This window comes from Schistocerca cancellata, chromosome 4, assembly GCF_023864275.1.
Source record: "Schistocerca cancellata isolate TAMUIC-IGC-003103 chromosome 4, iqSchCanc2.1, whole genome shotgun sequence".
Lineage (NCBI taxonomy): Eukaryota > Metazoa > Arthropoda > Insecta > Orthoptera > Acrididae > Schistocerca > Schistocerca cancellata.
In genome coordinates, this window is record NC_064629.1 from 191,574,521 (window position 1) to 191,591,301 (window position 16,781).

The following is a 16,781-nucleotide window of genomic DNA, read 5'->3' on the forward strand; positions in this document are numbered from 1 at the left end:
GGATTCTCTGATGACTTTACTAGACGGCAAGGGGACTGATGACCTCGTATGTTAAGTCCCGTAGTGCTCAGAACCATTTGAACCATTTTTTTCTGTCAGTGAAACGCAGTCCTTGGTTTACCTTCCCCACGACATTATTTGTGTAATCGTTAGAGTTTCATTTGCTTGTAACTGTAATTCCTAGGTGTTTAGAGGAATTGATAGCCTTTAGATTTGTGCATGATTTATCGTGTAACCAAAATTTAATTGATTCCTATTATGGTTCAAATGGCTCTGAGCACTATGAGACTTAACTGAAGAGGTCATCAGTCCCCTATAACTTAGAACTACTTAAACCTAACTAACCTAAGGACATCAGACACATCCACACCCGAGGCAGGATTCGAACCGGCGACCATAGCGGTCGCGCGGTTTTTTCAGACTGTAGGATTCCTATTAGTACTCATGGGGAGTACCACACACTTTTCATTATGTAGGCACAATTGCCACTTTTGTCACGATAAAGGTATCTTGTCTAAATCATTTTGCAATTGGTTTTGATTCTCTGATGACTTTACTAGACGGCAGATCACAGCATCATCTGTAAACAATCTAAGAGGGCTCCTCGCATTGTCTCCTAAGTCGTTTATATAGATCAGGAACAACAGAGGGCCTGTAACACTTCCTTCGGGAACGTCAGGTATCGCAACGATGAAATGATAACTAAATGGACACCCTAGCTGCAAACAGGCGTTGATGTACTTCATTGGGGACATGTTGAAAATGTGTGCCCCGACCGGGACTCGAACCCGGGATCTCCTGCTTACATGGCAGACGCTCTATCCATCTGAGCCACCGCGGGCACAGAGGATAGTGCGTCTGCAGGGACTTATCCCTTGCACGCTCCCCGTGAGATCCACATTCCCAACATGTCCACACCACTACATTCGTAGTGCGCCAAATAGATGTTTGCCCATCATACTCATTACTCGTGGCAGATTAATCTACCAAGTCCCGTACGAGTTCGGGCATAGCGTGTGGGTTCGCACAAGAAGGTCAATGGCCGGGAAGCCATATTTTAACTATATGTGACGGTAGTATCTGTTCCCGGAAGAACAGTTACCGTGGATGACCATGCAGCTTTGCTAGAAATGAAATGATAATTAAATGGACACCCTAGCTGCAAACTATTATCATTTCATTTCTATCATAGCTGCATGGTCATCCACGGTAACTGTTCTTCCGGGAACAGATACTACCGTCACATATAGTTAAAATATGGCTTCCCGGCCATTGACCTTCTTGTGCGAACGCACACGCTATGCCCGAACTCGTACGGGACTTGGTAGATTAATCTGCCACGAGTAATGACTATGATGGGCAAACATATATTAGGCGCACTACGAATGTAGTGGTGTGGACATGTTGGGAATGTGGATCTCACGGGGAGCGTGCAAGGGATAAGTCCCTGCAGACGCAATGTCCTCTGTGCCCGCGGTGGCTCAGATGGATAGAGCGTCAGCCATGTAAGCAGGAGATCCCGGGTTCGAGTCCCGGTCGGGGCACACATTTTCTACATGTCCCAAATGAAGTACATCAACGCCTGTTTGCAGCTAGGGTGTCCATTTAATTATCATTTCATTTCTAGCAAAGCTGCATGGTCATCCACGGTAACTGTACTTCCGGGAACAGATACTACCGTCACATATAGTATCGCAACGATACTCCATAGGCACGCAACTTGATAATAAGCCGCTTATGAGGAACCGTATCAAAAGCCTTCTGCAGTTCCATAAACGTGGAATCAATTTGAGATCCTCTGCCGGTAGCACTCATTACTTCGTGAGAATAAAGAACTAATTGTGTTTAACAATAACGATATTTTTTGAGTACGTGCTGTGTGTTAACAAATCGTTTTTCTAGAGGTAATTTATAATATTCGAAAACAGTATAAGTTCCAGAATCCTACTGCAAATCAACGTCAGTGATACGTGTCTATAATTCATCGGATTACTCGTACTTCATTTCATGAACACATGTGTGTCCTGTGCAGCTTACCAGTCTTGAGCTACGTATCTTTCGTCGAGAGAGCGTTTGTATATGATTGTGAAGTACGGAGTTGTTATATCACGCATATTCTGAAAGGAATCTAATTGGAATACAATCTGGACCGGAGGATTTGCCTGAATCAAGCTGTTTTGCTACACTGAGGTTATCTACTTCCATGTTACTCATGTCGGTAGCATTTATTGATGCGAATTCTGGAATACTTACTTAGTCTAAATTGGTGAAGTAATTTCGGAAAAATTTATTTAGTAACTCCGCTTTAGTTGTTCAAATGTGTGTGAAATCTTATGGGACTTAACTGCTAAGGTAATCAGTCCCTAAGCTTACACACTACTTAACCTAAATTATCCTAGTGACAAACACACACACACACACCCATGCCCGAGGGAGGACTCGAACCTCCGCCGGGACCAGCGGCACATCCCATGACTGCAGCGCCACAGACCGCTCGGCTAATCCCGCGCGGCTCCGCGTTATTAGCGCTATCAATGGTAACATCACCTTTTCTATCACGCAGTGAAGGTATTGATTGTGTCTTGACGCTAGTGTACTTTACATACGTCCAGAATCTCTGTGTATTTTCTGCCAGATTTCGAGACAGGATTTCGTTGTGGAAGCTATTAAAAGATCTCCCATCTAAGTTCGCACTAAATTTCTAGCTTCTGTGAAACTTTACCAATCTTGGGGATTTCTTCTGGAATAGTGTCCTGATCTGTTTCGAGCACAATGGAGGGCGGGTCAGTTCCGTCTATTATTAATTTATTTGGTGTCAATCTCTCCATTGCAGTCGACACTGTTTCTTTGAATTTAAGCCACATCTTAGTTCGGAAAGAATGGAGGCTGTCTCTTTGTAAGACGTCAAGTGAATTTTTACGTGCTTATTTAAATGGATATATTTTGCATTTGTTTTTGGTGCGTTTGGGTGTTACGGTATTCAGTTTCGCTAAAATGACCTCGTGGTCCCTAAAAACACTAACAAACACGCCACTACCAACTGTATTTCATCTATCATTTCTGAACACCATCAGGTTCCTTGTAATTACTTCCACTGAAATTGTTAATCCATCCTTATTGTCCTTGAGTGAAATATAGAGTTGTGCTAGCTACATTCCTTCATAGCCTACCTGGAATTGGTTTTCTAAACATACGAAACACCGATCAAGATACCAACACATCTCGCGTTTCAGTAACTCTTTTTAAGTTCTCTTCGGTTCTTCCAGATACGTACGCATGCATTAAATTGGCCGCTAGAAACACAGTTGTGTTTGGTTTCAATAATTCTGCATCAGCACAACCTGTTCGGAGTCTTTAAAATAATTACATGGCCAGCAAGCGATTTGTTTTCTAGGTATGTGGCGCTCTGGTTAAGACGCTGATATTTATTTGGATGGAGCAGGAGTAAAATGGCTTTCTTCGTTAAGTCACATCTTGCGAATTTCGGACGGTTTCCTTTCAAATAGCCAGGATCGATTTCGTTTCTCATCCTTGTATAATCTAAATTTGTGCTCTGACGGAAATTACGTCAACGGTGCGTTAAATCCTTCCATCTTTTGTCTTTCCCTCAGACTGTCTTCATGAGGGTTCAAAAAAAAAAAATGGCTCTGAGCACTATGGGACTTAACTTCTAAGATCATCAGTCCTCTAGAACTTAGAACTACTTAAACCTAACTAACCTAAGGACATCACACACATCCATGCCCGAGACAGGATTCGAACCTGCGACCGTAGCGACCGCGCGGTTCCAGACTGTAGCGCCTTTAACCGCTTGGCCACCACGGCCGGCTTTATGAGGGTCCAGAGCTCTTTTACCAGTAGTGAAACACTACCTGTAGGATTGTCTTGTGTGTGGTCTTCGTTATAGATCAGCTATACTTTTACAGAATCCTCCCAAGTAATTAAAATTTTCCGTTCAGCGTCTCTATAACATATTTTAAATATTTTTTCGACTTCATATCGCATTGTAAAAACACATAATTTAAATAACGTAGTTCGTGGATTTTTCGCCGTTTATGTAATAGACCATTACAGGCTTTTTTTCTCTTGTGTCTGTACGCTCGTCCGCAACAAAACGAGCTACATAAATTAGATAATTCGGATCAGTACTCAACTGAGTACGCTTGCTGGCGCGACCTTTCTGTTCATGTATACGTTTTGTAATTCCCGTGGCTTGCAGCGAATCGCCTCGGTGATATTACGTGTCACATTTGAAATTATTAAATTACACTGATACACAAAAAATTTGACCTCAATGTAGCTGTAGACCTAGTGGGTTAATTTCCAGACAATCTGAATGCTACGGATGATGTTAGTAAAAATGTTTTCGGACGCTGAACTTGTAGCACTCGCATTGTAAATATATAATTAACTTCACAAGTAATTTATCGGTGACCAACACTTGTAATACTATAAGCATTTAGCAACCTAATAAGGTTTTCAGACAGTCGATCACCACAGTTCATATCACATCTGTTATATTGACACACTGTGTGATCAAAAGTATCCGGACTCCTCGCTGTAAATGACCTAAAAGTAAGTGGCGCCATTCATCGGTAATGCCGGAATTCAATATGGTGTTAGCCCACCCTTAGCGTTGATGACAGGTTCCACTCTCGCAGCCATACGTTCAATCAGGTGCTGGAAGGTTTCTTGGGAAATGGCAGCTCATTCTTCATGGAGTGCTGCACTGAGGAGAGTTATCGATGTCGGTCGGCATTCCAAAACATCCCAAACGTTTTCTGTAGGATTCATGTCAGGACTCTGTGCAGGCCCGTCCATTACAGGGATGTTATCGTCGTGTAACCACTCCGTCACAGGCCGTGCATTATGAAAAGGAGCTCAATCGTGTTCAAAGATACAATCGCCATCCCAGAATTGCTCTTAAACAGTGGGAAGCAAGAAGGTGCTTAAAACATTAGTGTATTCCTGTGCTGTGATAATGCCACACAAAATAACTTTTGGAAGCCGCCTCCATGAAAAACACGACCACACCATAACACCACTGCCCCCGAATTTTATTGTTGGCACTACACACGCTGGCAGATGACGTTCACCGGGCATTCCCCATACCCACACCTTGCCATCGGATCGCTACATTGTGTACAGTGATTCGTCACTCCACACAAAGTTTTAACACTGTTCAGTCGTCCAGTATTTACGCTCCTTACACCAAGCGAGGTGTCATTTGGCATTTACCGGCGTGATGTGTGGCATATGACCATCAAATCAAAGTTTTCTCACCTCCAACCTAACTGTCATAGTACTTGCAGTGGATCCTGATGCAGTTTGGCATTCCCGTGTGATGGTCTGGATAGATGTCTGCCTAATACACATTACGAACCTCTTCAACTGTCGGCGGTCGCTGCCAGTCAATAGACGAGGTCGGTCTATACGCTTTTGTGCTGTACGTGTCCCTTCACGTTTCTATGTCACTATCACATCGAAAACAGTGGACCTAGGACTGTTTAGGAGTGTGGAAATCTAGCGTACAGACGTATGACACAAGTGACAACGGATCACCTGACGACGTTCGAAGTCCGTGAGTTCCACGGAGCACCCCATTCTGCTCTCACAATGTCTAATGACTACTGAGGTTGCTGATATGGAGTACGTGACAGTAGGTGGCAGCACAATGCACGTAATATGGAAACCATATGTTTTTGGGTGAGTCCGGATACTTTTGATCACATAGTGTTGACTGATATGACAATGAATCTCCTACTACCATATTATATGAAGTAAAAATATGGTTCAAATGGCTCTGAGCACTATGGGACTTAGCATCTGTGGCCATCAGTCCCCTAGAACTTAGAACTACTTAAACCGAACTAACCTAAGGACATCACACACATCCATGCCCGAGGCAGGATTCGAACCTGCGACCGTAGCGGTCACGCGGTTCCAGACTGAAGCGCCTTTAACCGCACGGCCACACCGGCCGGCTATATGAAGTAATCGCCACATAAATTAAGGCAATACACAAGGAAACGATGCAACTTGGTCACGGGCAAGAATGGTGAAATAAAAATAGTCTTTCACACATGCATTTGTATAGCTGGTTTGTTCGGCACACTTCTACAGTGAATCAAAGAATATTACCATAATCATAATTAATGATAACACGTGCAGTGTTGGAAGCAACTTCTATCAAGAGGTGCAACTTCGTCGATAACAATCACCATTAATAAGTGCAACAAGCTGCATTGTGCTCTTCAGCCAACTAAATCATTTGCATTTACACAAGACTTTAAAATTGACTGGTCATTGCATCTGCGCATACCTATAGTCTTAATATGGTCATTACAGTCACGAATAGTTTTAGTAGTCAGTAAGAAAACGAGCCAGTGACCGCGGAAAATGATACACGAATATTCAGTTGTAGTTTCACTTTAAGTGTCAGAATCACCAACTACATTGGATATTTATAACAATCAGTCACATGGCTTTGTAATATGCTTTCATAGTTTTCTTATTTTTGAGCGTATCATTGGATGGTAATAATCTTGTACAGCACCACTATCACAAGAGTCTTTCTCTTTAGGTCCTAATTTTCTCAGGTTGATATTGCAACGTGTGCAACCATTTCCTTAGCTATTCAGCGTCCTCTGTGTTGGAAACAGTAGGTGATTTACAGTAGCCTGTTGTTCTTTAGGCATTATTAGTGTCTGATTAATACAGTTTTGCCATAAATTTTGTCGGCAATTTCAGGCGGTTCGTCTAAAGGGTTGGTCATTCGCATAAAACTTTGCCGGGACTTCAATCGGCTGTGCTGTATTTGGTAACCGTGTAACGCTGTGCTGTATTTGGTAGCCGTGTAACGGGTGTCTGTGATCATCAAACTTCTCTTTCTGGAATCAGCTGCAACTTGCCTTCTGGTTATGGGTGGAGCTATGCCGACAATGGGGTAAATTTGGTGAGCTGGTATTCGTTTCATGCAACCAAACACTATACACACTGTTCCATTAAGTTTCGGGTGCGCAGCCGCAAGAAATCTCCTTCTTCTTCTAATATTTCGGCTGTATAACGTTCAGCCATCTTCAGAGTGAGCCGCAAGACTGCCGCTCCAGTGCTCGCTTCGTCCCTTTATACTCGTGTAACGCGCGACTGCGCATGCGGCCACAGATGCAAATGCGCGAGAGACGTTGGTCGGCGGCAGAGACGTGCATAATGCGCGAGTTGTATCTATGACTCCGCAGTTGATCTGTGTTGGCATATGATTTATCAAGATTGAAACCACTATCTCTATCAATTAAATTCGTCGTCAAGCGAATTTCAATCGCCTCCTTCACTGTCGAGTCCCAAAAGGATGATGTAGTCGCCAAAATTTCGACGTTGTCATACAACATACTGTGACCATTATCAACACAGTGCTCTGCCACTGCCGACTTATTAGGTTGTAAAAGTCGTGTGTACCTCCGGTGTTCTGTACATCTTTCTTGGACAGTACGAGTTGTTTGTACACATCATCATTCATTCCCATTACGGTCGGAGGAAGGCAACGGCAAACCACCTCCATTAGGACCTTGCCTAGTAAGGCGGTGCAGGTCTCCCGCATCGTTCCCCTACGCTCTGTAAAGAACCCTGGGACTTCATTTCATTTCATAGTGTAAAATAACTGGGTACTATTCAAATACACGCAGTGGTGTCCTGAAGCAGCTAATAACAGGCTCTTCAGACATTTCCGTAAATACTATCGTTACTGCTGGTAGACCTTAAGTTACGTTTTAAATCCATCCAATCCAAAGCCCACAACCGCCTCCGACTCCTCAAACTCCTCTCTGGCCGGACGTGGGGGTTGCACCCCTCTACCATCCTCCACACCTACAAATCCTTCATCTGTCGCATCCTCTGTTATGCCAGTCCTGCCTGGATATCTGCCCCCCCCCCCCAATTCTATCAGTCCCACCAGATCCTTGAGCGTCATGCACTCCGCCTCGCCTTCCGTATCCGCCTCCCGTCCCCCACGCGGATCCTCTATGATCTCATTCCTTTCCCCCATCTGCTCCTATTCCTCGAACATATCCGCATCCTCTACACCTCCCGCCGTCTTGAACCCACTCACCCCCTGGTTGCTCCTCTCCTCTCCCATCCCCACCCCCTGCCACGTCTTCACCGTTGTGTCCCCCCTACCCTCCATCTCTACACCCTCCATCTCCTTTCCCAAGGTGGCTTCCGTCAACTCCCCCTCCCGGACGATGCCCTCTCTCCCTCCATTTATCCTTCCTATCAACTCTGATCCTCACTCCCCCTCCTTTCCTCTGTCCTTTCCCTGGGCTCCCTCTTCCCCCACTTCCGTCCTGTTTTCTCCCCACTAAACCTCTCCCTACCTCCCTTCTCCCCCCCCCCAAGTCCTTTTGTATTCCACTCCTCTGCCTACCCCACTCCCTGTCGCGTCTGCCCCCCACCCCTCTTCTGTGTCCTCATCCTCCATCAGCTCCTTTCCCGGTTTCACCCTTCGCTTTTACTCTCCTTTCCCCCCTTTTTTTGTTTTCCCATCTTCTGTCCAGTTTCCCCCCACCTGCTCACGACTGTGGTATGTCACATTTGACAACTTTTTAGTGCAGTGTTCCAGTGACTATTCAGTGTTGTTTGTCTTTCTCGTGTTGCGAACAGAAACCATGCTGTCGCTAGGTGTGAATTTTATGTCTTTTGCGAACAGAATCCAGACTGTCGCCGTGTTTTTTAATTGTCTATTGTTTTCCCTGTCTGCTTCGTATGTATTTTATTAGCATCATCATCCCTCTGTTGTTTGTTTTAAGTTCCACGATTTCTTTTCGCCATGTTACTCTTTAAGTCTCCGATTTTATCGCCTGTTTTTAATTATTTATTCTCTAGAACTTTCTCACAAAATCTGTAGGCTGAAGAGCGTCATACTAAGCTGCTGCCAGCCCGCCCCCTTCGGGGGGAATTGAAATTCAATAAAGAAAAAAGAAAAAAAAAAACTGGAGCGGCAGTCTTGCGGCTCACTCTGAAGATGGCTGAACGTTATACAGCCGAAATATTAGAAGAAGAAGAAGAAGAAGGAGATTTCTTGCGGCTGCACACCCGAAACTTAATGGAACAGTCTTTGCGCCGCTAAAACCTGAAGATTATACACACTGTCTCAGTGACATATTTGGTATGTGCAAAGTTGTACCAACAGTTGCAGCATTCTCTGCTCCAGATAAACATAGTGAGAGAACTAACGTACTCTGTACTTGAGGATGAGCTCTCCATCTCGTGCTGGTGAATTTCCGGATGGTATTCCTCGCACATACTTTACCTTAACGTATTGACAGTGCTTCCGAGATGTCAAAGTCCTGTCAAGTAGGGAACCCCAATACTTCAGCGGGTCACCGTGGTTCAACTCCCGACCCTGCCACATAACTTTCAGCTGTCTATGGGCGTCTTTGTTTGTAAGGTGGAAGGCATATAGTAGTTTTACAGGGATTTCGCATGAGCAGATGTTGTCTGCAGTAGGTAGACACTGTAGGTAGATACAGAATTCCTTCCATCTTCCAGTGATAGTTTTGAAAGGACAGTACATAACATCTTAATAAAATTGAGTATGTGTCAATAATTTACAAGTCTAAACATTTATGATCATCAGCGGCAGCTGAAACGATGCTCTATCAACATCCATCCCCGTCAAGATCACTGAAGTCGCTTTGTCACGACAAACCAGCCCATTTTCCTGCACAGCCTCAAATGGAGCTTCTAGTACAGTGTCTTCTAATGTGCGGATACAGTATTAACAGTGTCTTGCTTTCCTCAGTTAAGTCGTTCAAATATCTTAGTGTGAAAACTGTGGCAGGGAAGACGAACGGTCGACTTCCGTTTATTGGGAGGATTTTTAGGAAAGAGTAGGCGCTAGTGTGACCTATTCTTGATTACTGCTAGAGTGTTTGGGATCCGTACCAAGTCGAATTGAAGGAAGACATCGAAGAAATTCAGAGGCGGGCTGCTAGGTTTGTTACCAGTAGGTTCGAACAACACATACGTGTTACGGAGATACTTCGGTAACTCAGGTGGGAATTGCTGGAGGGTAGGGGACGTTCTCTACAAGAGGCACTATTGAGAAAATTTAGAGAACCGGCATTTGAAGCTGACTACCAACATACACTACTGGCCATTAAAATTGCTACACCAAGAAGAAATGCAGATGATAAACGGGTGTTCATTGGACAAATATATTATACTAGAACTGACGTGTGATTACATTTTCACGCAATTTGGGTACATAGATCCTGAGAAATCAGTACCCAGAACAACCACCTCTGGCCGTAATAACGGCCTTGATACGCCTGGGCGTTGAGTCAAACAGAGCTTGGATGGCGTGTACAGGTACAGCTGCCCATGCAGCTTCTACACGATATTGGCGTATTGTGACGAGCCAGTTGCTCGGCCACCATGGACCTCTCAATTGGTGAGAGATCTGGAGAATGTGCTGGCCAGGGCAGCAGTCGAACACTTTCTGTATCCACAAAGGCCCGTACAGAACCTGCAACATGCGGCCGTGCATTATCCTGCTGAATTGTAGGGTTTCGCAGGGATCGAATGAAGGATAGAGCCACGGGTCGTAACACATCTGAAATGTAACGTCCACAGTTCAAAGTGCCGTCACTGCGAACAAGAGGTGACCGAGACGTGTAACCAATCGCACCCCATTCCATCACGCCGGGTCTAACATTCTGCGTGGTGTCTGTTGTTCTATGTCGTGTCTCCGTACCACTTGCGCGCAACGACGCTCTGAGCGCGTTTTTTAGGGAATTGACTAGTTTGAACCTGGGACCTGTTGCTGGTAAGGAGACACCAGACCACACATGACATGTAGAGTTCAGAAGAGTTCAGTGACACTAACGATGATATAACCAAATACTTAATGATTTCAGCGTCAGCTCCACTGCACTCCCTGTAAAAGAATCTTAATACTAACTAAATTTAGTGGAAGGGGTTCAAGGCTTTCCTATTTTTAGTTAGCTGGTAAAATAACGTCGAAAAAGCTGTTAAGTTTACCATTGGAAATTTTATTCTACTCACAAAACATTGTTTATAAATTGCACTACTGATAAAAGGAAATATTTTAATACAGGATGATAAAAACCAACTGCGTTCAACAAAAATGTGAACGAATATTCCCGGAGTGGGTTTCCAAGTTCTACAATGGATCGAAGGATGACCTATGCCATATCACATCTATAACCTAGATTTAAGTTTCACAAAAGAGAAAACTATCAAAATGGTCTACAGTGACCCTCAATTGTCTTTAATTACTTATCTAACTTGTCGTAAATTACAGTGGCTGATGTGGCTTCTCAATAATTATATAACAGAAAAATCATCGCGTTTCAGATTTTAACTTATGTAGCAAATGTGAATACCATGAGCTTCAATTGACGGTCGACACTAGTATTACGTAAAAATGGGATGTAACAGATGAGACTTCTGCAGTTCTGAGTGAAGCCTTATGCGCTCAAAAATGCGGCATCGCATGCGTTCATTACCTTGTCGGTGTTCGTCAGGGGGCGGAGGCCGGCGCAGCTCCATGCGTCTCTCCCTCTCGGAAGCAACTCTTTCTCTAACTTCTCCTCAATACAATTTACCGAAGTTGGTTTAAAAAAAACTATCTGGCTGTGTTTTCATCTGACCAATCAGGGTCTCAATGTTAACCTTAAGCTCCGCCTACAAAAATTCTGTCTATCCAATGAGAAACGTTATACTTTTCGTGGTGGGGCAACGTTTTTAAAGTTTGCAACGTAACAGAGACGCGAAAAAGTCTCACGCTAAAACTTGCGGCTGGTGTGGCCCTTTTAGTGTTATCGTAAGATCTATACTGTTCTTCTGGAGGGCTCTAGCTTTTAACATGGGCTGGGGGTGGTCCTGGTGGTTAGCTGGCAACGTGGGTGTCCGTCCCTTATCGTAGGGCCTTCTAGCTTAACACGGTTCTGCTCTCAGCTTCTGTTCTTGTTTCTTCCCTCGGAACTGCGTCTGTTTCACGGTGGGAAGGTATGACATGCATTTAGGCGTTCTTGTGTTAGTCTGTGGTATTCCATTTGTTCACTCGTTGATCGTATTACTTTGGTTAATTTAATGTCAGGATTTATTCGGAGCTATGTGACATACTACTGGATTTGCTTATCATGTCAGGGTTTTCATGGAAGCTGTTGGAGTTGCCTGACACCTTACACGGGTGATACGCCAGTATGGCGATGACGAATACACGCTTCCAATGTGCGAACACCGCGATGTCGCCAAACACGGATGCGACCATCATGATGCTGTAAAAAGAACCTGGATTCATCCGAAAAACTGACGTTTACCCATTCGCGCACCCAGGTTCGTCGTCCAGTACACCATCCGAGGCGCTCCTGTCTGTGATGCAGCGTCAAGGGTAACCGCAGCCATGGTCACAAACTAATTTTTATATTTATTTGTTGTGCACAGAAACCTGCTACGGAACGGTAAATAAATTATTCACACGTTCTGCAATAGTCAGTTATTTTCTCTCCGTGATGATTCCAAAACGGTGGAAAAGTTTGTACGGTAGTCTACTTTTTAAAGAAGTGCAACTGTGCTTCGGAAGCACTTGCTATCTTCAACAGGGCGTCGGAAAAAATACAGAAGCAGAATATTTCAGAAATCAATATAGTTAGTGAAACAACGATATAGTGAGACAGCGGCGTCGTTAAGGAATAGGTGCTCATTCTGCAGGGCAAATGACATCAACATAAAACCTGCAATACACTTCCTTATGTGCAGCGCACATGTACTCCGAAGTACATGGCAACCAAGTCATTGGGTTTCAGCAACGAAGTTAGTGCTGTCGGAATAAAGTTAAGCGTCTAAAAAATTAACTTCTGATTTCAGTGTGAATTAAAGACGTTTGTGAATCGACAGTGCTTAAAAGTGCAATATTTTAGAGTGCTGGTATGTCTTTAATCACCTGATGAAATGGGAGCGAACAAAGGCTTCACGAATAACAAAAGGAGCTTGCCGACCTAAAGCCGCACTGTTTACAGCTGCACTTGTAGATGCTCGTACTTACTCAACCGTTTTACGCTGATTTCGATCACAGAACAAGATTTCAAGGACAGATAGGGAATGAACTTACGAAAAATGAGCGCTCTTCTTCCTTAAAGCGACTATATATCTAGAACAAGTTTTTAGATAGCTGAGAAGAGAAACTCGAAAAGTTTTACTGCCTGCTATCTCTGACATGATGAGCAAGCATTTGTGTAAAAACAATAATACATGTACACTACCGCTCATTAATTTCAATACACCCAGTAAATGACATCTAGTTCTCTGTAGATAATGTCTAATACCGTGGGTACGGTTGAAGAAGCAAAGGAATAGTACAACAGTTGTACACATGTCATGATTTTTGTTTGTGGTCATCGAGATACAATAGGATCCGACAAACAATGTTGTGTACATACACGTTAAGTACCTATCTGATATGTTTGTTTACCTATTTGCCGACGGACGCCACATTTGGTGCACCCACAGGTGTTCCCTGTAGTGATGTGATGTCCGCAGCGAACGGCAAGCATTGCTACGATACATAACATGTGGTTCCTTCGTGACACTGAAGTGTGCACATCGCTAGTATGGCTCCACAAGTGGAGATATCCATAGAAAAACGAGCTGTAATTCTAGCACTTAGCCAAGCAGGTTTATCTATTCGCTAAATTGCGAAACAGTGTAATGTCTCTATAGGGGGAGTGCAATATACCATTCACCGCCAGAATAAAACAGGTAGCAATAAGAACATACCACGACAAGGACGACCTTGTAAAACAATTAAAAGTTTTGATAAATATATCAGAATTACCAGTAAGAGTATTAGATTAAAAGCAGCGCCCCAAATTCGTGCAGAATTGGTAGAAATGAACACGACAACAACATGAAACTTGAAACCTGGGTCCGGCACACAGTTTTAATCTGCCAGGAAGTTTCATATCAGCGCACACTCCGCTGCAGAGTGAAAATCTCATTCTGGAATATGAAACTTCCTGGCAGATTAAAACTGTGTGCCGGACCGAGACTCGAACTCAGGACCTTTGCCTTTCGCGGGCAAGTGCTCTACCTACCGACTGAGCTACCCAAGCACGACTTACGCCCCGTCCTCACAGCTTTAATTCCGCCAGTACCTCGTCTCCTACCTTCCAAACTTCACAGAAGCTCTCCTGCGAAACTTGCAGAACTAGCACTCCTGGAAGAAAGGATATTGCGGAGACATGTCTTAGCCACAGCCTTGGGGTTGTTTCTAGAATGAAATTCTACGACAACAATATCTGTTGCAACAGTAAAAAGGAGACTGACTGAAGCCGGCTGGAAATGATGTGCCGCACCAAGAAAACCGTTTCTAAGGCCCATAAATAAACAGAAGAGACTCAGATGGGCTAGAAAACATCGTAATTGGACATCTGAAGAGTGGATGAAGATGTTATTCACCGATGAATCGAAGTTCGAGATTTTTGGAACCAGAAGGAGAATATTTATTCGCCGATTTGTTGGGGAAAGGGTGGCCCAGCAGTGTGTTCTACCTACAGTTAAACACGGTGGAGGGTCTATTATGGTTTGGGGATGTTTTACCGGAGATAGAGTTGGCGACATTGTGAAAATAGAAGAATGTATGGATCAGAAGCAGCAACACCGCATACTTCAGTATCATGCAATACGAAGTGGATTGCGCTTAATAGGGAAAGGGTTCACCTTACAACAGGATAATTACCCAAAACATCGGTCGGCATACTGTACGAACTACATTGCATCAAAGGAAAAACAGGAAGTACTGAATGATATGGTATGGCCGTCCCAATGCCACGATTGTAATCCCATTGAAATGGTCTGCGATGAAGTGGACAGACGTATCAGGGAAGTTAATATATCCAGCAAGGAACATCTCTGGAATATTGTTAAGGATGTATGGAATCGTATAGTTTCACGATACCTACAGAAACTGATTGACTACATGCCTCGAGTTTGTGAAGCAGTCATTAAATCCAAAGGAGGATACTTTGATGATTCAAAATGGTTCAAATGGCTCTGAGCACTATGGGACTTAACATCTATGGTCATCAGTCCCCTAGAACTTAGAACTACTTAAACCTAACTAACCTAAGGACATCACACAACACCCAGTCATCACGAGGCAGAGAAAATGCCTGACCCCGCCGGGAATCGAACCCGGGCGCGGGAAGCGAGAACGCTACCGCACGACCACGAGCTGCGGACGATACTTTGATGAAAGTAAAATATAATGATTGTGATTGTATTATATATGTGGAAGTTAATATCATTATATTTTGTGAGAAATAACGTTTGATTTATGTTGTAAATCTGAAATACCAGGGTGTATCGAAATTAATGAGCGGTATTGTAGCTCACTTGAATTGATAGTTCACTTGAAATGCTTGCACGGTCAAAATTTTCTTTGAGTGCTGCCAGTCTTTTGCTTTTCGTCTTTCCAGCGTATCACGCCAGTCGCCTGAAGGAGTATCATGGAAAGAAGTCGAAGCTGCTTCGTATTCACTCGGTTTATGTCAGATGCACATTTTTTCAGATGGTGTCGCAGCCTAGAAGCAAGATTTCAGTTGAATCTTTTTTTATCTAAATTCTCATTGTGTCAATGAATGATTATTGTATGCTCTTATTAAAATGTATATCACAAATATTTTCTCTCTTTGCAGGTACGTACAAAGAAGAACGTTTGTCCCACTCGGTATGTAACTGAATAAAATTTAATAGAGTTTCTTATTTACTGTAATTGTTTCCCTGCTTCATAATAATGACGTATGCTAGGTATTCACTATATGGTTAAGCATCCGACGGCTGTCCGAACAGGAAATTTCACTTCTGTGGCAGTTTCGACGTGAATTTTTAGGGGAAACTAAGTAGATGGTGGAATAAAAACTAATAGCGGCTTACCACAAGGTAGGCCTATAGTGCATTCAACATTTACACAAATGACCAGCTTATATCTGCTGCGGATTTCAAAGCTGGGCCATCAACAAGTGTCAGCGTGCGAACCATTCAACGAAACATAATTGATACGGGCTTTCGGAGCCGAAGGCCGACTCGTGTACCCTTGATGACTGCACGACACAAAGCTGTACGTTTCGCCTACGCCTGGCAACACTGACATTGGACTGTTGATGACTGGAAACATGCTGCCTGGTCGGACGAGTCTCGTTTCAAATTGTATCGAGCGGATGCACGTGTAGGGCACAGAGACAACCTCATGAATCCATGGACCCTGCATGTCAGCAGGGGACTGCTCAAAGTGGTGGAGGCTCTGTAATGGTGTGGGGCGTGTGCAGTTGGAGTAATATGGGACTCCTGATACGTCTAGATACGACCCTGACAGGTCACATGTCCGTAAGAATCCTGTCTGATCTCCTGCATCCATTCATGTCCATTGTAGTGTGTCTCACTGTTTAGAGGCACAAAACGCGTGGGTGTGTTCAGCTCGTTACTAAATGCAAATAAGTAGGAGGCCGAGTTGATAGGAGCTGAAGGAGTCCAGGTTGCAATAATATGCGGTACGGCACACTGTTAGAGAGAAGGATTATTATTCAATAAACACATAGTACAATGAAATTAATTATCTTCAGTACTTTGTTGGACTGCAGCTGCGGCTATGAACTGACAATCTCGTAACCTGGAATACCATGAACTAATACAACATATTATCGGACCAGGTTTGTGATTGGATTCAGGATTTCCTAGAAGAAAGAACACAACATGTCATTCTT

At 43.8% G+C, this 16,781-nt stretch overlaps 1 protein-coding gene and 2 non-coding genes across 3 annotated transcripts in view; 2 read left to right on the plus strand and 1 right to left on the minus strand.

Moving 5' to 3' along the window:
- Positions 1 to 16,781, plus strand: part of LOC126185185 (calcium/calmodulin-dependent protein kinase type 1-like) — a gene marked incomplete at its 5' end in the record, with an annotated part of 455,847 nt that overhangs the window by 180,682 nt on the left and 258,384 nt on the right. The window lies entirely within an intron of this gene.
- On the minus strand, positions 768 to 842 carry Trnat-ugu (transfer RNA threonine (anticodon UGU)). Its single transcript has one exon. It is a non-coding gene; the product is annotated as a tRNA-Thr (tRNA).
- On the plus strand, positions 1,470 to 1,544 carry Trnat-ugu (transfer RNA threonine (anticodon UGU)). Its single transcript has one exon. It is a non-coding gene; the product is annotated as a tRNA-Thr (tRNA).